Here is a 25,768-nt window from a genome sequence, read left to right as displayed (position 1 = left end):
GGTCCCTTATTCAAATGGTTTTCACACCTGTACGTTCTTACTATCTTTTCAGAACTATGTCTACTATGACATTCTGTACCCGAGAATATTAATAAGTTTGTGACTGCAACAAACACATTATATTTAACAGGTCCCAGGTAGGATTTAACGACGTGCTGTACCGTTTCCTATTATATTTGTTCTTTAGATACTGGTTGAGGAACATGTTTCACCCCGCATGATATACTGCTTTACAAACACGTACCAACCAGGACGATTGTACACCATTCAACACGTGGTTTAATCTTGCATGGTAGGTCATATGACCCCTTTTTTCACCCTCGTGCACAGAATTTTCTGTTTGACACTCTGGGTATACACAATGAGGGATATAAGGTTTAATCAGCCTAAATGATGGGTATTTTTATACCATGGTTACTCATTCTGAATCATGTTTTTTTATACATACATATGGGTTAATAGTTGTGTATATTCCTTTTTTGACAGTACATAAAGCCCCTGATAAAGAGCCAAGTTCCCGAAATGCATTGGGCCATGACAATTGATGCTTAAAATGAACTATTGATGTGAAAGTAACATCAAGGAATACTGAATAAATTCAAGGAACATTCAAATAAAACTTTATTGATACAAACAAGTAACACATTTCTGGAACTTTTTCTATTGTGTGCATTTGGGGACGTTACCCACGACTGGAATAACGCTACAGAGTTTAATTAAAGTTCCTTTTACTCAGAAGGGAGTACCAAATAGCACCTACATACGAGCCAACAAACTGTTTACCCCACAAATGCAACCAGGAGTGCGAACGTTCTTTACATACATGGCTCCTGGTAATCGCCCAGTGCTAGTGAAAATAGTGAACCAAAAAACAAACGACCCCATGAACACAGTTGTTAATTTTTTTGTTGCACTGTAGGCTGAATTACGATCTCGGTTGGAAAGCCTCCGACCTTAGGTCGGAGGCTTTCTGACTAAGATCATCTGTTTCACTTCCAACCGCCTAATTACAATTTAGGCGTTCGGAAGTGAAGCCATCCTATCCTTCCGGCTGGATTTCGACATGCTCAAGGAGCCCCGTCGGCCAGTCTGAGACTGGCCCATAATCCAAATGGTCGGCGTTTTATGCCATCCAGATTACGATGCTTGGTTTCCGGCAGGCTTCCCATGCCGGGCTTTCCACCATGAGAAGCATGTCGGAAAGCAAGTTTAGGGGCCTCTAGCAGGGCCCCCTTCAACCAGCGGCATCTGTGAGGTGCCTGCCACACAGCGCAGGGATGAACACAAACTCCCTTTTTCTGTATGGTAGCTTGTGCTGCGGCCAGTTTTCGACCGCAGCACAAGCTCCCATACAGAAAAAGGGAGCTTGTGACCGCACCATGTGCCATATAGCCAACTCCTACGTATTAAGCGGAATAACACTACCAACAGAGAGTACCAGACAACAAAAGAAGCTGCACTTGCAAGATTGACTAAAAGAGGCTATACTAAAGGTATCTTACAGGGGGCAGTGAATAAAGCAGATTCTCTGAAAAGATCTAGCCTCCTTGTTGCAAAAACTCATCCCAGCACTGACAGCAATGAAAAAGAGGGTCCTGCTAGAATGATCACAAGCTTTAATTCGAGCTCCCATAAGGTAGTACAGATTTTCAAGAAAAATTGGAGAATTCTTGCAACTGATAACGTCCTTAAATATGTCATCACATGCAGTCCCCAAATTACATACAGACGTAGCACCTCATTAACGGACCAGCTAGTACATAGCCATTACAGAGCCACGCCTAGAAAGAAGGACCCGATAACTGGATTCATCCTGTGTCTTAGATGCAAAGCGTGTAAGAACAGTAAGAAAACATGTGAATATAAAAGGGCAGGGAGAAAATTCTAAAAATCAACAAATTATTGAACTGTAATTCAGAATTTACGGACTACTGTCTGGAATGTCCCTGTCCAAAAAGGTACATTGGGAGCGCAATACACCCTGCCAAGAAGAGGGTCCTTGAACACATTCGGGTGATCGTAACTAAAGATCCGAGCTATCCGGTCACCCGTCATTTTGAATTGGTACATAACCGTAACCGTGACCTACACAGATTCTTTTGTATTGACAAAATACAGAAAGAAGAGAGAGATGGGGATAGAACCAAAAAACTGCGTATTTTAGAATCTAAGTACATTATTCAGCTACATACTAAAGTCCCATATAGGCTGAATAATGATGAAGAAATGCGGGTCCATCTAGGCCAATGAATGATATTAATGTCTTACCTCCATAATATGGAGAATATTAATTTCCATGTTTATTAGTGCTAGCAGCAACTGCTGGTAAACTGCTGATCAATAGGGGCACAGAGAGGGCCCTAGGTTGAAATAGGTTGCCCATTCAAGGCTTGATTGCAGTGAATCGATATATTAAATTGAGCAATTTGGGGAATTCATTTGAATGAGTCCCAAAAGTGGCTTGTTTATCGAGGATTTAACTTAGTTATGGGATGTTTTACTGATCAAATACAATGCCACAGAATGAACTTGTATGACATAAGAATAAAGTATTAACTTTCCCAGTACGTTATTTTTCATCCGTCGTTTCTTTTCCCCTACCCGGTGCTCCTAAGAAACCATCATAGTGATAATCTTGATTGTACACTTGTAGAGAATGAATTTGCTAGTGATACACCTTTATATTAATATAGGCTAGCACTTGTCAATCCAAAGTACATTACTGTTAAACTTGAATCACACATTGAAAGATGGCCACCGTATTTCCAGAACCTTTACGAGCCCGCTATGCCTTCTTTTGTTTTCATGAAATGTACCTCACATTCACGTTGAAACATATGATTTATATTGCGTAAAGTTTTTAACTAACACTGACATTGAGGAAGACGACGTGCCGAAACGCGTCTGTCAGTGCTGACAACTTGCTAATAAACTATTGCTTTAATATTGGACCCGGGAGTGAACTCATGACTGACTGCGCGATTGCAAAATTCTATAGTGTTCTGATGTGTTAGCGGTTCACCACCGTGGGAGTAGCCCCCGAGACGTGAGGTGCAGAGGAATGTGGAAGATGGAAGTCTGTGGTTTGGATATATAACTATATATCTCTATATATATTATATATTTATTATTTAAAACATGTTATCTTAAATTTTAAAGTAAATGTATTTAATGTATCTAGTTTAAATGTATAGCAAAGGAAAACACTTGCTGCTGTACTATTAACTTTATTTTTAATGTATTATTTATGTAAATATATTAACACTAAATTATTTCACTGAGGATTAAATTAAATATTAAGTTCCCATCAAAAGAAAAAAATATTTTATCATGCTTGAATAATTATTAAAAGAGATCTACCAAATTATTTACCAGTAATTTAATTATATTTTAATACAAAACATTCCATTAATGTTTAAATTCAAAAAAGGTTGTTAAAATATTTTATAAGAATATCATAAATATGTACTATTTTTAGATTTTTTCTTAACATTACATTAAATTCATTTAATTTTTTTAATAATTTAATAAAACATTATCTCCTATGGAGTTCGATTTAAAAAAGCTACCTCCATTATTTTCTTTGGGAAGGTGTTCAGTACCAGTTGATGCCCATGTGTAGCTTTGAACTTACCACTGTTTTGCAGTAGTATTTTAGGAGCCTTATTCAGAAACTGTACCTTTGTAGTAACTTTCTAGTAGCTTACACGCTTGTAGTATCTTACTCTTTTGTAGTAAATCCAGCTCTACATATGGCTAACTACTGGTACTAAAACATGCTTTTAAAGAAAATAATGGAGGTAGGGACTTAAAATAAAAACCCACCGGAAATATTGCTAAATAAAATTATTTACAATAATGAATTAAATACTTGAGGGTGTGGCTGACAGCTGTGCAAGATGGCAGCAACCTAGAGGAGCTCCCTGACGGCCACTCTGACAGTGACCGCACAGAAAACATCGGAGGGACACACAGACGCATGGAGAGTCACGGTGGGCCTAGACCTTCCCGCAAGCAGCAGAGACCCCCATAGAGGTGCAGGGGGCTCCTGCCAACAACTTTGAGACATTCGACAGCAGCAACCCATGGCACAAAATGGTGTTGGCGGCCACAAGGTGATGGGACTCAACCGGCGACTGCATTTGGCTGTGAGGCGACATTGCTTGCTCAAAGAGCTTCGGAAGGGCAGCAGGGGGAGCACGGAGGACAACAGGGGTCCCTGGCTTTCCCACCAATGGCAACTAAGTAGATGAACGAGTTTGGCTGTAGGGTGATGACGGGAGCGGCCCATGGTGGGCCGCCAGCAAAGCCCAGTGGGATGGCACCATAGAACCAGGCACCAGAGCACTAGCCACGGTCGCGTGCAGTGTACCACATTGACAGGGGAGTTGGCAGAAGAAGGGCTCTCTCCCCCACGTGAGTGATGACGTAACAGCAGCCTAAGAAGAGAATGAACTTCGTCTGCATTGTTGGGCTCTGCCTGGGTGCCTGCAGGAGGCTGTCTGGCATTGCTGTTGAGCCCACTGGAGGGCTCAGGCCGCAGACCCTGAGTGGGGAGTGTGCTCAGCGGATTTGTTGGATCTGACGGACAAGTGAGCTGATTCCCCCAGTGTGGCAGCTGGGCCCCGAACACCTGAGAACCACTGATGGGAGCTAGCTGGTGCCCTGCATTTCTGGACAGCAGACTATCACTGTCTGTGTGACGTTGACTGGTGATGGGCTGGTGAGGGACCGCTGCTGTTACAGGGTTGCCCCTCCCTCACTTGTGCCTGTGTTGTGTTCCTACCTGGATAGCGGCTGCAAAGAGTGACTGTAGTTCCCCACACTTTAACATTGGGACTGACTGGGTTGGAGGACAGTGCCCCTTGTGACGCCTCAACTTGAGGGGCACATTATTAGAGTGATCACTGCCTGAGTGAGATTTTCCATTCACCCCTGGAGTGGGGACTTTACCCCTAGTGTGGTCTCCTTCGAGATGGGGTGAACTAGAACGCTGCATGAGTCTATGATGTGCTCAAGATCTGGTCTGGAGTCCACACCCCCACAGGATGGCCCACCAGAAGGGGTGGCAGAGGATGCTAGTGGGGGCCTGCTTCTGGAGCGTCAGCAGATATAACTCTGACACAAATTCTGAAGGCCTGGAACAAAAACATTGATTCACCTGTAGCTGGACTAGGGGATCCTTTGAAGGGATGTATGATGTTACAACGCATTCATTCACAACGCATGCCATCACAACGCAACTATTACAATGCAGATGCCATTACAACGCATGGCATTACAACACATGGCATTACAACGCAGGTGCTATTACAACGCATGCCATTACAACCTAAGTATAGGTATTTCATCTTATTAATATATTTTAATGTTAATTAAATTACAAAAATTGTTTATTAAATTATTTTAATTAATTTTTAATTTTAAAAAAAAATAATACATTTACTATTCTAACTCCAGGGGAGTGTAATAGTAGGGTAAGTGTTGGATAGTGTAGGGGTTAAAATTACTATTCTAACTCCAGGCGGGTGTAATAGTAGGGTAAGTGTTGGATAGTGTAGGGGTTAAATTTACTATTCTAACTCCAGGGGGTGTAGTAGTAGGGTAAGTGTTGGATAGTGTAGGGGTTAAATTTACTATTCTAACTCCAGGGGGGTGTAATAGTAGGTTAAGTGTCGGATATTGTAGGGGTAAAAATTACTATTCTAAAAAAAATGTATTTAAAAAATAAAAATTTAATTAAAAAAATTGAAATATTATTACAAAAATATAATTTTGTAATTAAAATGTTATAATTATTTTAAACAAATTAATTAATAAGACAAACAAAATTACATTAAAATTAAAAATATTTAAAAAATATATATATAATATATGAAATTAAAAGAAATTAAAATTAAATTAATATTAACAAAATTAAATACATACCTATACTTACGTTGTAATGGCATGCGTTGTAATAGCACCTGCGTTGTAATGTCATGCGTTGTAATGGCACCTGCGTTGTAATAGTTGCATTGTGATGGTACTGCATCGTAAAAGTTGCGTTGTGATGGTTGTTTACCCTTTGAAACGATCATCATAAGTTGAGTACAAGAGTGGCAGAAACAGAGGCAGTTGCAGTGGTGATCCCACCATGCCTGGATGACCTGGAGATACAGGTGGGAAACCTCTCTAAGAGGGTGGAAACTCTTGAGAGACGGGTGGAGGATGTTGAAGGCCGTGGTTGGCAGAATAATGTGAGGATAGTTGAGTTCCCAGAAAAGGCAGAGGGGCATGACATTAGTCCCTATCTGAAGAACTGTATTATTACGACACTGGCTCCGCAGAAGTTTTCCCAGTTCTTTGCCCTGGAGAGGGTACAACGGGTCCCGGCCTGATCTCTGACCCAGGGGGCCTACCGGGCCCGGTGGCTGTGTGTCTGCTGCACTATCAAGACCGAGACCATATCCTCCAGCGATCCCGTGCAGTGGGCAGGTTTCAAGTGGACAAGATACCTGCATAAATGGTTGGCTGTGTAGCCCGGCCGCAAACATTGCAACATCTAGCACGCTTACCCACCCCCAACCTGGTGTTTCAAGGCCTGACATGGGGAGACCTACCTTGGCGATTCCTAACTGGAGACTGGCGACCTCGTCCCTATTAGAGACCACCTTCAGAGAGCCCCTGGTGACGCTTAACTGTAACTACTTTGTAGACAATGTGGGAACAGCGAGGAGTGTAGCCACTGAATGGGAGATGTTCATGGTGATGGTTAGAGGATTCTGCATTGGCCAGTCAGTTGGACTGCATAGGTCGCTGTCCAACAGGTAGACAGTACTCAAAGATTGGTTGACGGATTTTGAGGACTCCCTCCCTAGTGGCCCGGTGGTACCCGCTTAACTGCTGGAACACTAAGAAGAGATCACGATGATTACTGAGCAACTGCATTCTCTTAATTGGAGGGTTTATATGGACAATTCTCATTTGGAGGGAAGACGGGCTGGCAGGTTGCTAGCCTGGCTGATCCAAGAGGACCAGCATGGTCATGCTATCACCCACATCAGACATAGTCAGGGTTGTCCCTTTTACTCACAGGATGATATACTAGAAGGCCTTATCTCTTACTATCAGGACCTATATAGTGCTTGCCTGGAGCCTACGGTCGTGGTCCTGGACCAGTTCCTAAGCAGAGCACAGCTATCATGTTTGGAGGTGGAGTAACAAGAAGCACTAGGTGACCCCATACTAGAAGAGGAGAGCAGGGCTGCTATAGGGGACCTAGCGAGGGTAAGGCCCCGGGCACCCACGACCTACCCGGTGAGTATTACCAAACTTATGTGGAAGACCTGCCTATAGACATACTGTGCTGTTCAGTCATTCGTTGATACGAGGGGAGCTCCTCCATCGTGACATTTGACCTTTGCAATAGCAAGGGTGGTGAGTGCAGCTTTGTATGGTGCAGAATTGTGGGGTGTACAGAGAGTTGATTCCTTAACCTCCCTTGAAAATAACTTTCATAAAGATCTCATGAAGTTACCCCACAGCACCCCTACACTCCCCCTCTTGCTTGATGCAGGCACACACCCAATAGGTGAGCAAGCTAGGCTTCGTCCCCTCTTATTGTGGGCAAGGATATGGAATGTTCCAGAATTGTCCAGTTATGCCGACGCCCTACGAGAACTTCTATCTTCATCGAGTTGGCACAAGATAACCTGGCTCAGGGAGGTTAAGCGGCTTCTTTATGAATTGGGTCTAGGCGACGCTTGGGTTAACAGAACAGCTCCTACCAAGCAAGCGCTGAAGAAGGTTTACTGGTTATGGGTGGCTAATGCGAGAAGGTGCAACCCAAACCTTTGTAGATCTGCTGCTCAGTTTCTTCTAATTAAGGAGCTCCCATATAGAGAATCTTACCTGGACTTGATTCACAACCCTGGAGACAGATCTTTGTATTTCAAATTCAGGGTGGGAGTCCTCCCCGTGGGGCTGTTTACTTCCACCTGGAAACCACCATTGCAAACCATACCATTCTGCCCCTTCTGTGTCTTAAAGGTCTATTGCCCATTTGCTGTTCGAGTGTCATGCGTATGCGGCCCCCAGGTCGAGATGGCTTAAGCCTCTATGCAGGAGCTTGGGTACCAGATCACACTTGGAAGCCCTACGCATACTATGTTCTGATGCCCGACCCTTTTTTGCTTGTTGTATGGCAAAATTCTTGGGCTGGGTCTGGCGAATAAGGTCTGCAAAGAAGCTATTAATTCAGTAAAGTCCCCCTTGCCTGCACGAGTCTTATGATCCGGTTAAATACCTATCTTTGTAAAGCCTCTATTGATTTGTAGGTTTTTTAATTATGTATCGTTAAATTGATTTTGAAGGTCCTTCCATGTTAATTGTTAAATGTTTTTACTGAATTGTTTTACTGTAATGAAATGCTTTTATGATATGTTTTTTTATATCGAAATAAAGCAATACTACTACTACAATAGTAATAAGGTCCTGGATGGCTTTGGCGTCGAGATTACATCGTCTGATACTTTATGTTCGGGCAATCCATCTGGTAGAACTTCCTACCTGTAGGGTGGGGTACTTCACAGAATGCAGACTGGGACAGTGGCTTGGGGTGGGCATACAAACTCTAGGGTACTGCTATGCTGAGGGCACCATGCTCACTCTGGACTCCTTGATGGAGGAAGATGTCCTCGCTGGTGCTCAGTTCCTCACATATGGGGCAGTGGGTGCAGCAATGCGAATTCTATCCATTGGGGGACTGGTGGAGCCCCAGATTCATGAGTTCCTGAAAAACCTTCTGACTTTTGGACATGGGCGCAAGCTGGTCTTGCGGCTCTACAAATCAGAGTTAGAAATGATCACCGGTGACCTACCTCATAAGAGGGAGTGGTGGGAGACAGTGTTGGGCAGGTGGCTCTAGGACAGAGAGTGAAAGCTGGTTATGAAGCAGGTCTACAAGGTTTCGAGTAGCACCTATTTTAAAAACACACAATTTAATTATATACATACCACCTATCTGACTCTCCACAGAATAAATGTTATACAGCAGATGGAACACAGGTAATGCTCCAGATCGGTTGAGAGATGTTGGGTTCCTATACATGGTTTGGGAATGCACTGAGAGCAGGTGATTCTGGAGCGCAGTGATCACTGACGTGGAGAATGCCCTGGGTAGGAGGGATGTTGGAATCATGGCCATTTGTTTGCTGGGCCATTATCTGTGGAAAAAGCTGCCCAGGGTGAGGGACAGGTTTCTTGACCAAGCCATGGTCCTGGCCAAACAAATTGCGCTACGTTGGAGGTCTCGGGAAGGCCCCACACACACACTTTGGAGCTGTGGGCCAGAGTGGAGGCCATAGCTCTGAGGAGTCAGGTGTGAGGAGAGGTGGGGGTGGAGACAGCCTATGGTGGGTCTTTAGGTGGAAGTGCTGGAGGACTTTCTGGCTAATGATGAGGAGGAGATCCTAGCCCTTGAACATGGTGGCACGTAAGGGCATAGTCAGGAAAGCACTTGGAGTTGGGACACACCATCTTTCCCTGCATGTTTCGGATGACTGCACTGTTTGCATCCCCATGGATTACCGCTGATGATTATGCCAGTCACTTGCTGAGTCAGGGTTTTGATTTCTTTTTCCATTTCTTTACTCTTATTCGTTGTCCATGTGTGGGTTTCTCCTCTGTGGGGTCGGGTGCTCGCATTCATCCACCTGGGGTGGGGTTGGAGTAATGTTGATTGTTCGTGATGCAATGGCTGACCGCCTCCTATTCATTAATTTGTAGCTCTTGATGGGAACAGGCGATGCCATATGACTATCTTGTAAGTGTTGCTTTATCCCTACTTACAATATGGCGTGCCTGCCTTGACCAGTTTTTTTGTGTTTGAAGAATCCCCAAAAAAGAAATGTTTAAATAAAGTGAGGAATTCAATACATCACATAAATAATTAGTAATAGACACTAAGAATGTTTTTTTAATTATTTTAATTTAATGTATTTCATTTTATTCAAGTTTAAATTCAAAATTATTGTAATATTGCTGTAGCATTTTCTCTATTTTATTTTGCATTTAAAGCAGATATATAAAATTAACTTACATTCATATTTAACACCATTCACATTCCAAGGGCATGCCCTGTTCCTTGCCCCCTCCAACCAGGCTATTAAGTTTTCCAGAAATATTTTGTTGCCAATTTGAGAGAGATGAACCCCATCCTGTATAAAGAACCTCTGCCCCAGATGCACCCCTGTGAGATGGTCTGCAATTTTGGGGATCTAAACAACTTATAAATCCTCTTATTAATTCTCTTCACCAAGTGGTTTAATGCCCATACTGACTCACCCGCCTCCCCCGACACTGGAATCTGGGGGGGACCATGCCAACAATGCCTGTGGGGATTTCCTTGCCATAAGGTCATGATTGATGGGGCATTCACGGTCCTTGGTAGGCATCCCCATTGTTAATAGGGATAGCTGGGGGACATCGGTCTTTCATGGAACTCCAGGGGGTGCTTACTGCCGGTCGGCCGGAGGGTGCGGGGGTGGGGAAGAGCATTGATTCAGTAGGCCAATCCCTGCATGAGCGCGTGGGCACAGCCAAGTTAGCATAACAGCGCAGCCGCATGGGGTGGAATTTTGAGGGTGTAGGGGGTATTCTCACACTCTAAGATACAGGTCGCTTAACAGAATACTTATAATACATCAATACCCAATAACACCACCCACCTCCCCTCTGATTCCCACCCCCACTCCCCGCTTCCGGCTCTGGTAATGCAGCGTGAAAATCAAAAGAACACTCCATCTCGTTTAATTACTTTGCTTGTAGTTTCTGAACACATTGCTCTGTCTGTAAACTTATGGGGTTAATATACATAGTACCATTTTAATACGGTCACTATTGGGTACTTGGAAGTTGAACATCTAAGGTAATGTCCGGGTTGATATTTCTGTATGCTTCCACCATTACATCCCGCTCCAAGGAGATTTGGATTTTCCTTAAGCCACGGTCTTCCTCTCTACACAGCACTTTCCGCTTCCACCCATCTAAGCACTTCATTATGCCACAGACAAAGGGTGGGGGCTCTGGCTGACTTCCAGCACATGGTGACGGATCTTTTTGCCACTATGAATGCTAAGTCCAGAAAACTGAGCAGAACCTTTTGGGATTTTGTCTGTCTACGAATACCTAGTATGCACTCAAAGGCTGTGGTCCCTATAGGCAGTTGTGTTACATTTCCCAATATGTGTGTAACCCCCCTCCAAAACTCTCCAAGGCATACACACGTCCACACCATATGAAGTAGGTCCGCTTCAGGTAATTTACATCGAGGGCAGTGATGTACCGTTTCCGGGTACGTTCTGTGTAGCCTTTGCGGGGTCAAGTAAGCTCTAAGTATAATCATATATTGAATAAACTTGAACTTGGCATTGCGTAGTATTTTCCGCAGATATTCCAATATGTCCCCTATTCCTTGTCCGTTAAGTCCCGTCCTAGATCTGCCACCCACTGTGTCCGCCTGGCATCTAGTAAGATATGGGCATGTGTACGGATACTGAGGTAAAGCCATTTAATGAGGTGGCTTCCATGTCCCATATAATACACAGACTTGACAAACTCATTTGTCTGGGGTTCCTCCCGTTGCGGAGTCCATTGTCTTTTAATGTAATGTAGTCATGTATAATTTGGCAGGCACTCCGGTAGCACATGTAAAAGCGTTGTGGTCCATAAGTGTCCCATCCCCAAAAAACGTCCCAATAGTCTCCACTCCGACATCTGACCAAGGTCTGAGTTCCCTTTGCATTGGCCTACCGCTCGTCAGTGGCACCCCTACCAATGGAATGTTAGCGGCGTATCTACCACCCCTAGAGGTATATCGTAGCTCCCTCCCCCAACAGCTTAGTGCCGTCTGGAGGAGGTGTGGTAGCGCTGGGGGTATTTTACTATGTGGCAACAGTAAAGTATGGAGTGTTCCCTGCTCAATGTACCTGGAGCTATAGTCGATTTCCTGCAAATTGCGCCCTGCAGCCCAGAAGGACAGCCACTGAACTTGGCATGCATAATAATACGCTCTAAAATCTGGCGCTCCCAGGCTGCCCCTGTGTGCTGATTTGGAGTTTCTTAAGGCTTTTTCGACGTCGTCCCATACCCCATATCAAGTCTATCAGGATAATGTCAAGTGTATTAAACATTGTTGCGGGTATTAACAATGGCAAGTTTGTGAAGTAATACAAAAGACGGGGAAGTACTACCATCTTAGATAAGGCCACGCTACCCATAGCCGATAAGGGCAATGTGGTCCAGAAAGCTACCTGCAATTGTATTCCCCAAAGGGGGGGTTAGGTGTGACTTGATGGGCCACCCTGGCAGGATGGGAGGGAGGAGCTGGACCCAGCCTCACTTATACCTACATAGGCTGTGTCCTGTCCCCACACAAAAGGCTGTTTACATCTCTGTAGTGCATCTGGAGCTACAGCAGGGCCTCTGTGCACTTCAGAGGCCTGTCTTTGAATTCTCCCCCATTTGAAAGGGTACACTGTGTATAAGTGCTGGACCTTAGTCACCACCACTTCAGTATATTTCTGGAAATGTAACTATTCTGCCAGGAACAAGAACTGCTATGCTGCTGAAAGGACTGCCACTCTGCTGGACTGCTCCTTTGCTGAACCCCTGTGTTGCAGTACTGTCCTGTTGCCTACTGTTCTGCCTGGGTGAGAAGAACTAGACCTACATCACTTGAACCCAGAGTGACATCAAGGGCTAGCTGACTGGCCTCCTGATCTGAAATCTCAGGAACATTAAAGATTTCCAGTCACCCTGCTTCTCTAGTTTAAAAGAAATGTTTATTTGATATATACATACGATGAAAAACAGTAAACAAAAAAATGACATGTATGTATAATTCAACATTATAAGCAATGGTAAGGGACAAGAGAGAAAAGAGAGGAAAAATAACTAGAGAAATAAAAAGATAGAAAAAAGAAATGGGAGAGGGGGGGAACATCCATTTAATGTGTAATATGAGAAAAGAGTAATACTTATGCATTAGAAATTCCTACAAACAATGAAACAGTGTAAAACCATAAGATATTGTGAAGTTAAAACAACAATAAGTATATTCTCAAGGGGGTTTGGGAACCTCTTCAGTGCGGGGGTTAGATACAGCCACTTTTTTAGCAGACTTATTTAAGAATTCAGTAACTGGCATCCATAAAGTTTCTCTTTTAATAGCAAGCGAGACTAGATGCACATAAGCTCTGTCAAGTCTATGGTTATAATAAACACCATACCACCATGCTTGAAAAGATACTGTTGAGGCGTCTTTCCAGGACCTAGTGATTTGCTGAAACGCAACTGCTATAAGGAAATCAATCATTTGAAAAGATGTAGACCAAACTTCAGAGACACTGCCTAGAAAAATGTGTGAAAAAGAAAAAGGGATTTGGGAGTGACAGATAACCTTAATCTGACACCATATTAGAACCCAAAAAGTATGAATTTTTTGACACTCAAAAAGCATATGTTTAAGATCTGCTGATACAGCTGAACATGACCAACAACAAGAAGAAGTAATGTTTAAGTTTGCTCTAATTTTTAAAAAAAAAAAATTCTAGGGATAGAACAAATAAAAGTGGAGATAAAGGGCAACCTTGTCGAACTCCTCAAAGAAGGGGAAAAAAGGCCATTAGCTAAAATAAAGGACCTGGGAGAGGAATAAAGTAAAGAGACATCATTAATAAATTTAGGGCCGAAACCTAACCAAGAAAGTGTAGAAAAAATAAATGACCAACTAACTCAATCAAAAGCTTTTTCAGCATCTAATGAGATTGCTGCTAATGATTTTTTGTAAGGGGAGATTTACTTAGGACGTTAAAAAATAGTGTAGTATTATCCAAAGAATGACGACCTTTAATGAAACCACATTGTTCTTTAACAATTAGTTGAGGTAGAAATGAATCTAAACGAAGTGCAAGAATGTTTGCAAATATTTTGTAATCCAAATTAATTAAAGAAATAGGTCTGTAGTTCTTGCAGAAAGTGTGATCTTTGTTTTCTTTTGGAGCAAGCAAATCAACGCTTCTTGAAAGGATCCTTCCGATTTTTTAGCAGAAATAAAGTGTGAAAATAATTGGTGTAATTTTGGGAGAAGAAAGGAGTCAAAGTGGGAATACAATTCAATAGTGAATCCATCTGGACCAGGAGCTTTGCCTTTTTTAATAGCTTGAATAGCATTTAGAATATCAATGGGATGAATATCCTTTTCCAAAGGCTGAAAGGTCTACATGAAGGGGTGAGGGGATAGATGATAAATAACTGTCAATATCGGCCTGTTGAGAAGGAGCTTCAGGGGTACAAAGTTCTTGGTAAAACTTAGAAAATTCTAAAGAATATATTCATTTTTATGAACTATAGTATTAGATGCAGTGGAAATAGATTCAATCTTAGTGCGTTCCTTTTTGATTTTGAGATAATTGGCAAGAAGATTTCCTGCTTTCTTTTGCGCGCTGTTATATTTAGCATATGATTTAAGTAAATATAAATTGGCAGACTCAGTAGAAAGTTTATTAAAAGAAAACTTAGCTTTGATATGTTCAGTTAAGTCAGAGGGGGCTTTTGTAGAATAGTAAGAGTTTTCTAGTTGTTTAATACAGGAAATAAGTGAATTTCGGATTTGGGTAGAAGCCTTCCTCCTTTGGGCTACGTATAAAATAATGAAGTCTCTAGAAGCAGGTTTAAATGTGTCCCAGGTGAAAGGGGGAGGTAAGAGGAGATTCATTTTCCAAAAAGAAGGTATCTGCGAAGGTCTCAATCAATCATTTGTAAAGCACACTACATACCCGTGAGGGTCTCAAAGCGCTGGGGGGCGGGGGGTGCTACTGATCAAACAGCCAGGTCTTGAGTATCCTCCTGAAGGTCAGCAGGTCTTAGGTCGGGCGTAGGCTCAGTGAGAGGGTGTTCCATGTCTTGTTGGCGAGGTGGTAGAAGGATCTCCCACTGGTGGTTGTTCTTCAGATGCGCGGAACGGTGGCGAGGGAGAGGTCGGCGGAGCATAGCTGGAGGTTGGGGATGTAGAAGGAGAGCCGTCTGTTGAGGTAGGCTGTGCCGGTCTTGTGGAGTGCCTTGGGTGCGTGGGTGAGGAGCTTGAAGGATATCCTCTTGTTGACGGAGAGCCAGTGCAGGTTTCTCAGGTGGGGTGTGATGTGGCTGTGGCTGAGGCATGGTACGTCGAGGATCAGTCGTGCCGAGGCGTTTTGGATGAAAAGCAGGAGTAAATTTAGGATCAAGGAAAAGGCATTATTGAATCTCCACCTTCTAGTTCCTTTAATGAAAGGGAGTAAGTCTAAAGCTGTTGTTATAGGAGCATGATCTGAAATTAGTATAGATCCTATGTCAGAATGTGTAATAAATTGAGTAAGAGCTTTTGAGATAAAAATGTGATCTATACTGGATTGTGAGAAATGAACGGGTGAAAAAAATGAATATTCTTTGAGAGTGGGGTGACATAATCTCCAAGAATCAACTAGGGACCTTTGAGATATAGCAGATGTAAATTGAGTATGCATAGCCGGGGGAATAAATCTAGTTTTGGAACATCTATCTAAAAAAGGGTCTACAACCAATTTACAATCTTCTCCCAAAATTAAGCAATCATCAGTACATAACATCAATTTGGATAAAATGAAGGGCCAGAAGAGTTTATCTGGAGTGGTGGGCGCATATATGTTAAAAATAGTTAGAGGAATTTTATTAACAAGTAACTAAACTGAAACCCATCTGCCTTCCGAATCAGCATCTTGACGTAGAAGTTGAATATCCAAACGTTCACGACAAAGAATAGCTACACCATTCCGTTTGCCTGAACCTGGGGACACGTAAACCTGACCTACCCACTGGCGCTCCCAGGCTGCCCCTGTGTGCTGATTTGGAGTTTCTTAAGGCTTTTTCGACGTCGTCCCATACCCCATATCAAGTCTATCAGGATAATGTCAAGTGTATTAAACATTGTTGCGGGTATTAACAATGGCAGGTTTGTGAAGTAATACAAAAGACGGGAAAGTACTACCATCTTAGATAAGGCCACGCTACCCATAGCCGATAAGGGCAATGTGGTCCAGAAAGCTACCTGCAATTGTATTCCCCATAGGGGGGGTTAGGTGTGACTTGATGGGCCACCCTGGCAGGATGGGAGGGAGGAGCTGGACCCAGCCTCACTTATACCTACATAGGCTGTGTCCTGTCCCCACACAAAAGCCTGTTTACATCTCTGTAGTGCATCTGGAGCTACAGCAGGGCCTCTGTGCACTTCAGAGGCCTGTCTTTGAATTCTCCCCCACTTGAAAGGGTACACTGTGTATAAGTGCTGGACCTTAGTCACCACCACTTCAGTATATTTCTGGAAATGTAACTATTCTGCCAGGAACAAGAACTGCTATGCTGCTGAAAGGACTGCCACTCTGCTGGACTGCTCCTTTGCTGAACCCCTGTGTTGCAGTACTGTCCTGTTGCCTACTGTTCTGCCTGGGTGAGAAGAACTAGACCTACATCACTTGAACCCAGAGTGACATCAAGGGCTAGCTGACTGGCCTCCTGATCTGAAATCTCAGGAACATTAAAGATTTCCAGTCACCCTGCTTCTCTAGTTTAAAAGAAATGTTTATTTGATATATACATACGATGAAAAACAGTAAAAAAAAAAATGACATGTATGTATAATTCAACATTATAAGCAATGGTAAGGGACAAGAGAGAAAAGAGAGGGAAAATAACTAGAGAAATAAAAAGATAGAAAAAAGAAATGGGAGAGGGGGGAACATCCATTTTATGTGTAATATGAGAAAAGAGTAACACTTATGCATTAGAAATTCCTACAAACAATGAAACAGTGTAAAACCATAAGATATTGTGAAGTTAAAACAACAATAAGTATATTCTCAAGGGGGTTTGGGAACCTCTTCAGTGCGGGGGTTAGATACAGCCACTTTTTTAGCAGACTTATTTAAGAATTCAGTAACTGGCATCCATAAAGTTTCTCTTTTAATAGCAAGCGAGACTAGATGCACATAAGCTCTGTCAAGTCTATGGTTATAATAAACACCATACCACCATGCTTGAAAAGATACTGTTGAGGCGTCTTTCCATGACCTAGTGATTTGCTGAAACGCAACTGCTATAAGGAGATCAATCATTTGAAAAGATGTAGACCAAACTTCAGAGACACTGCCTAGAAAAATGTGTGAAAAAGAAAAAGGGATTTGGGAGTGACAGATAACCTTAATCTGACACCATATTAGAACCCAAAAAGTATGATTTTTTTGACACTCAAAAAGCATATGTTTAAGATCTGCTGATACAGCTGAACATGACCAACAACAAGAAGAAGTAATGTTTAAGTTTGCTCTAATTTTTTTTTTTTTAAATTCTAGGGATAGAACAAATAAAAGTGGAGATAAAGGGCAACCTTGTCGAACTCCTCAAAGAAGGGGAAAAGAAGGGGAAAAAAGGCCATTAGCTAAAATAAAGGACCTGGGAGAGGAATAAAGTAAAGAGACATCATTAATAAATGTAGGGCCGAAACCTAACCAAGAAAGTGTAGAAAAAATAAATGACCAACTAACTCAATCAAAAGCTTTTTCAGCATCTAATGAGATTGCTGCTAATGATTTTTTGTAAGGGGAGATTTACTTAGGACGTTAAAAAATAGTGTAGTAGTATCCAAAGAATGACGACCTTTAATGAAACCACATTGTTCTTTAACAATTATTTGAGGTAGAAATGAATCTAAACGAAGTGCAAGAATGTTTGCAAATATTTTGTAATCCAAATTAATTAAAGAAATAGGTCTGTAGTTCTTGCAGAAAGTGTGATCTTTGTTTTCTTTTGGAGCAAGCAAATCAACGCTTCTTGAAAGGATCCTTCCGATTTTTTAGCAGAAATAAAGTGTGAAAATAATTGATGTAATTTTGGGAGAAGAAAGGAGTCAAAGTGGGAATACAATTCAATAGTGAATCCATCTGGACCAGGAGCTTTGCCTTTTTTAATAGCTTGAATAGCATTTAGAATATCAATGGGATGAATATCCTTTTCCAAAGGCTGAAACGTCTACATGAAGGGGTGAGGGGATAGATGATAAATAACTGTCAATATCGGCCTGTTGAGAAGGAGCTTCAGGGGTACAAAGTTCTTGGTAAAACTTAGAAAATTCTAAAGAATATATTCATTTTTATGAACTATAGTATTAGATGCAGTGGAAATAGATTCAATCTTAGTGCGTTCCTTTTTGATTTTGAGATAATTGGCAAGAAGATTTCCTGCTTTATTTTGCGCGCTGTTATATTTAGCATATGATTTAAGTGAATATAAATTGGCAGACTCAGTAGAAAGTTTATTAAAAGAAAACTTAGCTTTGATATGTTCAGTTAAGTCAGAGGGGGCTTTTGTAGAATAGTAAGAGTTTTCTAGTTGTTTAATACAGGAAATAAGTGAATTTCTGATTTGGGTAGAAGCCTTCCTCCTTTGGGCTACGTATAAAATAATGAAGTCTCTAGAAGCAGGTTTAAATGTGTCCCAGGTGAAAGGGGGAGGTAAGAGGAGATTCATTTTCCAAAAAGAAGGTATCTGCGAAGGTCTCAAACAATCATTTGTAAAGCACACTACATACCCGTGAGGGTCTCAAAGCGCTGGGGGGTGGGGGGTGCTACTGATCAAACAGCCAGGTCTTGAGTATCCTCCTGAAGGTCAGCAGGTCTTAGGTCGGGCGTAGGCTCAGTGAGAGGGTGTTCCATGTCTTGTTGGCGAGGTGGTAGAAGGATCTCCCACCGGTGGTTGTTCTTCGGATGCGCGGGACGTTGGCGAGTGAGAGGTCGGCGGAGCATAGCTGGAGGTTGGGATGTAGAAGGAGAGTCGTCTGTTGAGGTAGGCTGTGCCGGTCTTGTGGAGTGCCTCGGGTGCGTGGGTGAGGAGCTTGAAGGATATCCTCTTGTTGACGGAGAGCCAGTGCAGGTTTCTCAGGTGGGGTGTGATGTGGCTGTGGCTGAGGCATGGTACGTCGAGGATCAGTCGTGCCGAGGCGTTTTGGATGAAAAGCAGGAGTAAATTTAGGATCAAGGAAAAGGCATTATTGAATCTCCACCTTCTAGTTCCTTTAATGAAAGGGAGTACGTCTAAAGCTGTTGTTATAAGAGTATGATCTGAAATTAGTATAGATCCTATGTCAGAATGTGTAATAAATTGAGTAAGAGCTTTTAAGATAAAAATGTGATCTATACTGGATTGTGAGAAATGAACGGGTGAAAAAAATGAATATTCTTTGAGAGTGGGATGACATAATCTCCAAGAATCAACTAGGGACCTTTGAGATATAGCAGATGTAAATTGAGTATGCATAGCCGGGGGAATAAATCTAGTTTTGGAACATCTATCTAAAAAAGGGTCTACAACCAATTTACAATCTTCTCCCAAAATTAAGCAATCATCAGTACATAACATCAATTTGGATAAAATGAAGGGCCAGAAGAGTTTATCTGGAGTGGTGGGTGCATATATGTTAAAAATAGTTAGAGGAATGTTATTAACAAGTAACGAAACTGAAACCCATCTGCCTCCGAATCAGCATCTTGACGTAGAAGTTGAATATCCAAACGTTCACGACAAAGAATAGCTACACCATTCCGCTTGCCTGAACCTGGGGACGCGTAGACCTGACCTACCCACTGACGTTTGAGTTTGGAAATTTCTTTGACTGTTACATGAATTCCTTGAAGTAAAACGATATCACCTTTTAAACTAGCAATGTGTGATAAAACACGTTGACGTTTGATGGGGAACCCAACCCTTTGAAATTCCAAGATACAACTTTTAACGACATTTATACAAGCAAAAATCTGAAATAAAGCATAATATAAAGTGCAACTATTAACGAAACATAATGCGTCATAAATACATGTCCAATAAAAAGAGATCAAGGAGAGGAGTAGAAGAGTATTATGGAGGGGAAGGATACAGAGTAGGAATACAATGTCATAGTAAAACAAGAGATTAGTACAGATGAGAAGAGAAGTAGAAAGCCAGAAAATAAACAATCAGAGAGAAATGGATGAAGGGGAGAATGTAGAAACTGATAGAAAAAAGCTGAAAACAGAAAATAGGAAATTAGGAGAAAGGAAGAACATGATATTAGGAAAAAGTACCTGGAAATAAATACATAGTCAGAAAGAAAAACCAAGAGGGGATAAAAAGAAGGAAACATAAAGTTCCAAAAGAACATGCAATGACAAAAGAGCAAAGGAAGATAGGAATGGTGAAGAAAGGAAAAGGAAAATAGAAAAAAGGAGAAATTCAGAATAAATGGAAATAGATAGGCGAAAGATTCAATGAATAAATATGTAATCAATTAGATAGACCAAAAGATGATATCAAAGAGAAAAAATAAAGAGAAAACAAATTGACATACCACAAACATTCAATGAGAACGGGGGTGGTGGAGCCACATAAGGAAGGCGGCACAACCAATCGAAAAACTCCAGGATGAGGACCGAAAAAGGAGGAGGACACCCAGTGTGGGTAACATCACAAATCAGGGGACCAAGAAAATCTTACCTAGTGATAAAAGAAAGAGAAAATATTATATAATAAACATAATCCTATAAAACTGAAAAAAATATGATAAACAAAGAGAAAACAGATAATAACAAAGTTAAAACAGAACAATTCAATCTAGAAGAAATCTTGTCATTTCTTCTACCGACAATGCACCTAAAAAAGATGTGAAGAAGAAGGTCAACAATATTAACACAACAGAATTAACACAACAGTCAATTCAGCGAAGAACAAACAGTTTCCTTATCTTCCTCCCTGTAAGTATCAAAAAACATTGCAGTAGAACAGGATCTTCATAGTTAGTGGTGTTATTCTTGTAAGACACCTTAAAAAGACATGGGTGAAACAAACCATATCTGCCATTCAAATTTCGAAGTGCAGGTCTCATATCTAGGAATTGCTTTCCATGATCTGCAGTCACCTTTGCATAATCCTGAGCAAAAAACAAGTTAGAGCCTTGCCAAGAAATTGTTCCCATAAGCTTGGCTGCCTGTAACACCTTGAGTAAGTCAGTATATTACACAAACTATAAGATAACGCCTCTCTGAGCCCTCAAGACCCTCCTCAAGGCCATTGATGCGAAGATTGTTACGCCTATTTCTATTTTCCTAATTCTCAACGTGTTGTTTTAAGTGGATAATTTTCTAATGTATAGAAGGTACTTGGTTGACAATTGCTTGAACTGAATCAACCTGATTCTCCAAATGCATAGCTTTTTGATTGGTATGAGACCAATTGTCTTCAAGACTTTGGAGGCGAGCATTTGTTTCAGTCATGTAGGGCTTAAGAGCACGAATTTCATCAAGAAGTAGTTCCATAGAGACAGGTGTTAGAGAAATGGTAGGAGAAGGCGGGTCCTTTTTGATGTGTTTACCTGTCGTTGGAGAGGATGCAGAGGGTACCTTAGAGACTGGTTTAGGCGTAATCCGTACAGCATTAGAGGTTGATCCACTTATGGCAGAGGAGGAGGAGGTGGAATCCATCGCATCCATGTTATCTTGTAAAATGTTAAAAGGGTTATAATCTGCCAGAGAAGTAGAATCTAAGGAAGCAGCACCATGGGTAACTCGTGCTTTTCGCCATAAAAATTGTAGATCAATGACACCAATATTCTCCTTTATATGATAAGAGAGAAACCCAAAGATTTGGAGAAAAATTACTTTTGAGGCTTTCAGTGCTGAAAACGAAATTATGTAGTGTGAAAAAATATCCAAAGAAGGGAGATAAAACTTTGGTGAAAGGATAAACAGGCCAACTAAAGTCCCAAATCATTGATTATGCGGCCTTGTTCCATACGCAGAAGCTGAGTGGAAGCAGCATACCATCAAAAAGAGAGCCGCAGGCCAGAAAGAAAAAATATTTTTATAAAGACAGTCCTGTATGACATCACAATAGTTGCTTTATATAGAGGCAATTGGGAAATAGGGCCACTCTTCAACAAAATAAGAGGCCATGTGGGCCAGCAGTAGTAGAGGAAAATTCGCCATGACAGAAACATACAAAATAATTATAGCTTGAAACAAGATTCCAGGATATATCAATGCGGTCAAAGAATGGCAAAGGCAGCAGAGATAAAAAATAGGGGTGTAAGGTAGGCAAAAATAAAAAATAATTAAGGAGAATGCTTTTTTATCCCAGCTCGCTTGATTTTTTAAATGTATAAAAACTGAGCCACGAGCCGTAATAAATGCTCAAAATGGCGGCCGCGAGCTGACTGGAAACGAAGTCAGCAAGAAAAAGGCTAAGTGCTCACCCCAGGGAACCAGACAAATTCGCCCAAGTGAAGGTCATGGATGTTTCGAAAATGATCATGCTGGCTAAATCGGTCTCACCATCCGATCCATGTCCACTGTCCACACTTAAATTAGTGGTGGACCAGTGGCAATCACTCTTACAGCCATTATCAACACAATGTTTAAAGAAGGCTATTTTCCCAAGATATGGAAAAAAGCATCTATAGTTCCGCTCCTGAAGAAAGCTAATTTAGATCCCAGTGACTCCAATAATTTCAGACCAATCTCCAGACTTCCTCTACCTGCTAAAATAATTGAAAAAACATGAACCTGCAACTTAATGCATTTCTGGAAGACTCCCAGAGATTGGGTCCAACACAATATGGATTTCGGGGGGGACATAGTACTGAGTCCGCCCTCCTTAAATCCACCGATGAGATTAGGACCATCTTGGATCAGGGAGGCAACGCAGCTATGATCATGCTGGACCTCTCAGCAGCGTTCGATACTGTCCATCATAGAATATTGATGGACAGGCTGCTAGAAATTGGAGTGAAGGGGACAGCCTGAAAGCTGCTCAAATCATTTCTTTCCGACCGCTTGCAGACGGTGTCTCTTGGGGAGTTCACAGCAAAACCCTTCACGCTACCCTGTGGAGTGCCACAGGGATCCTCCATAAGTGTGACCCTATTTAATATAAATGTCTCTCAACTTGCGCCCCTGACCAAATCCTTTGGTTTCTATCTAACCTCTTACGCAGATGACACCCAAATTTTAGTGTCTCTGCTACCCGACAGGATACAAGATACGGCCACCCGCTTTCAGGAATGCCTAACAGCTGTAGGAGGCTGGATGACCCAAAACTGCCTCAAGCTTAATTCCAGTAGGACGGAGGTGGTTCTGTTTGGTAACAATCCTAATTTTTGGTCACCTGACTAGTGGCAGGAAAAAATGGGTCCTCTTCCTAAACCTATTAGGAAAGTAAAGAACGTGGGAGTTCACATTGACAGTAAACTCAGTCTTAAGGACCAGGTCAACGCAGTGGTCTCAACATCATCTTTCACTTTAATCTTGTAAAAAAATCATGCCTCACCTTCCCACAGATAGCCAAAAAACTGTCATCCCGGCCCTAGTCATGTCCAAACTGGACTACTGTAACAGCTTATATTTAAACATCCAGGAAGGTCTCATGAAAAGACATCAGCTACTGCTGAATGCGGCAGCCAGATTGATCACCAAAACACCCAAACATTTTTCAATTTCAGTGGAGATAAAAAAAACTTCACTGGTTGCCTGTAAAGAAACGTGTTTGCTTCAAGGCCCTGTGTGTGGTCCATAAAGCCCTCCATGGACAGGGACCCCTGCACCTTAGACAGAACTTCCAATGGTATGTTCCTAGGAGAACTCTGCGTTCGTCAGAAGCAAAACAGGTATCATTGCCCTTGGTTAGGAAAGCCAACTGGGGAGGTAGACGTTTTGTGGTCGGAGCCACTAAGGCATGGAATGATGTAACTAATCACCTTGATTTCAAAAAGGCCCTGAAAACAGGGCTTTTCCAGTCCAGTTAATCAGCTTTACCCTGTTTAGGCCTCTGCAGGACATCTAATTTCAGCGCCAGGACACCCGATGTTAACAGCGCGCTTTACAAATAGCATTAACATTAACATTAAAGAAGCGCACTCCTCCGCCGCACCACCTCGGAGCTTCACGGAGAGGCAGCCATCTTCTTTGGCGCCAAAGCCACGCCCCCCAGTCACCCTGATTCTGCACCAAGACTCTGCCATCTGTGATTCTGTTCTGCTAAGTGGTGCAATCCCAATCCTGGACCCTTGGAAGTGGGCCAAAAGTGTTTGTTCTAGCTGAACCTACCCATCCTCTGTCGAACTGATGCATCACTGCCACTGCTTGGTACAAAACCAGAGGATTGCATTGATCTACATCAATGTATTGCCACAGCTGCGTGGATTTGACTTGATGCATCACCTTTGGAACCTTCTTTGTGTGACACTCTTCCTGGTGCAGGGTTCTTGCATCCCCACAGATGGTAGCCCAGACGACGACACAGAAACTCAGCATTGCAGCTTTCCCACTCATCTGAGCTGATGCATAGCCTCAACTGCACAACTCATCCTCAACACCGACCTTTGGATCACAAGCCCCGTCGACAAAATTCAAGACAGCGACACATTAGGATCTTGCACCACAGCACAGCTCGGAACCGGCGCCTCGACTCTGCGGCGCATCTTCAACCCAAACCCACGCGAAGCACTGCAACCTTGGATTATACTTTTGTTCAGCGGGCCAAACTGGTCCCTGTAGCCAGCCTCTGCTCCATCGCAGTGGGCCTTAACTTTTGACTTTGTCCGGGTCCGGCGGGACCTGATATCTCATTTTAGCACTTTATGCTTCTTAGTGCTATTTTTACATACAACTTTTAAAAATCTATTTCTCTAGTTCTACTTATTGGATTTCAGTATTATGTGTCTTGTTTTATTTATTGAAGTCAGAACTATTTTTCTAACTTGGTGTGGCAGTAAAAATGTTACCGATATTGAGTTTGGTTTATGTATGGCTTCGGAGATAATGTTGTATAAACTGTACTTGATACAACCCACTCCAAGCCCTCATCATTGGATTCACACTTTATAGGCAGACAAGACAATCGACTGTTACATTACATACTCCAGAAACATACTTCAAATCAAAGTGTATTCGTTTAATCTGTATAACTATTTTGCTTTGCATTGTGTAGCCTATCCAGCACTCATTGTGGTGAATATTTCTATCAAAAGCTTAGGGTTAATCTTCACTTTAAATTAAGAGCCCCTACATAGGCAATGTTAATGATGCATGCTCCACCAGCGTACCAGAACCTTCTTCTCTATCACCAAGTAACTACTTTCACTGAGGACCTTATAACGATGTAACTTGGATAGCCTCTGACCGCAGGTCGGATGCTGTCTAAGTCACATTGTGGGTTTCACTTTGGACCGCTGCATTACAATGTAGATGGTCGAAAGTGAAACTAGCCGGTCATTCCGGCTGAATTCCGATGAGCTCAAGGAGCCCGTTGGCCAGTCGGAGGCCACACTGCAATCCCAATGGACGGCGTTTCCACCGGTGGGATTAAGATGTCGGTTTCCGAAAGGCTTTCTATGTCGGGCATTCCGACATGGAAAGCATGTCGGAAAGCGACTTTGAGCTCCCCTAGCAGGGTCCCCTTCTCCCTTCGGCCTCCAGATGGGAACCGATGGGGCACCTATGGAGAGCCCCTGTTAGTCCCTGCACCGTGTAGCACACCTTGAGGTGCCTGCCACATAGTGCAGGGGTGAACAGATTCTCCGATTTCTCTATGGGAACTTGTGCTACAGCCGGTTTACAGCTGCAGCACAAGCTCTCATAGAGAAATGAGAGTATGCAACTGCACCATGAGCGGTCGCATTGTAATGCTGCTGTTG

This window comes from Lissotriton helveticus, chromosome 4_1 (genome assembly GCF_964261635.1).
Source record: "Lissotriton helveticus chromosome 4_1, aLisHel1.1, whole genome shotgun sequence".
Classification (NCBI taxonomy): domain Eukaryota; kingdom Metazoa; phylum Chordata; class Amphibia; order Caudata; family Salamandridae; genus Lissotriton; species Lissotriton helveticus.
The sequence above is the reverse complement of the archived record's forward strand: the minus strand, read 5'-3'. Positions refer to the sequence as shown.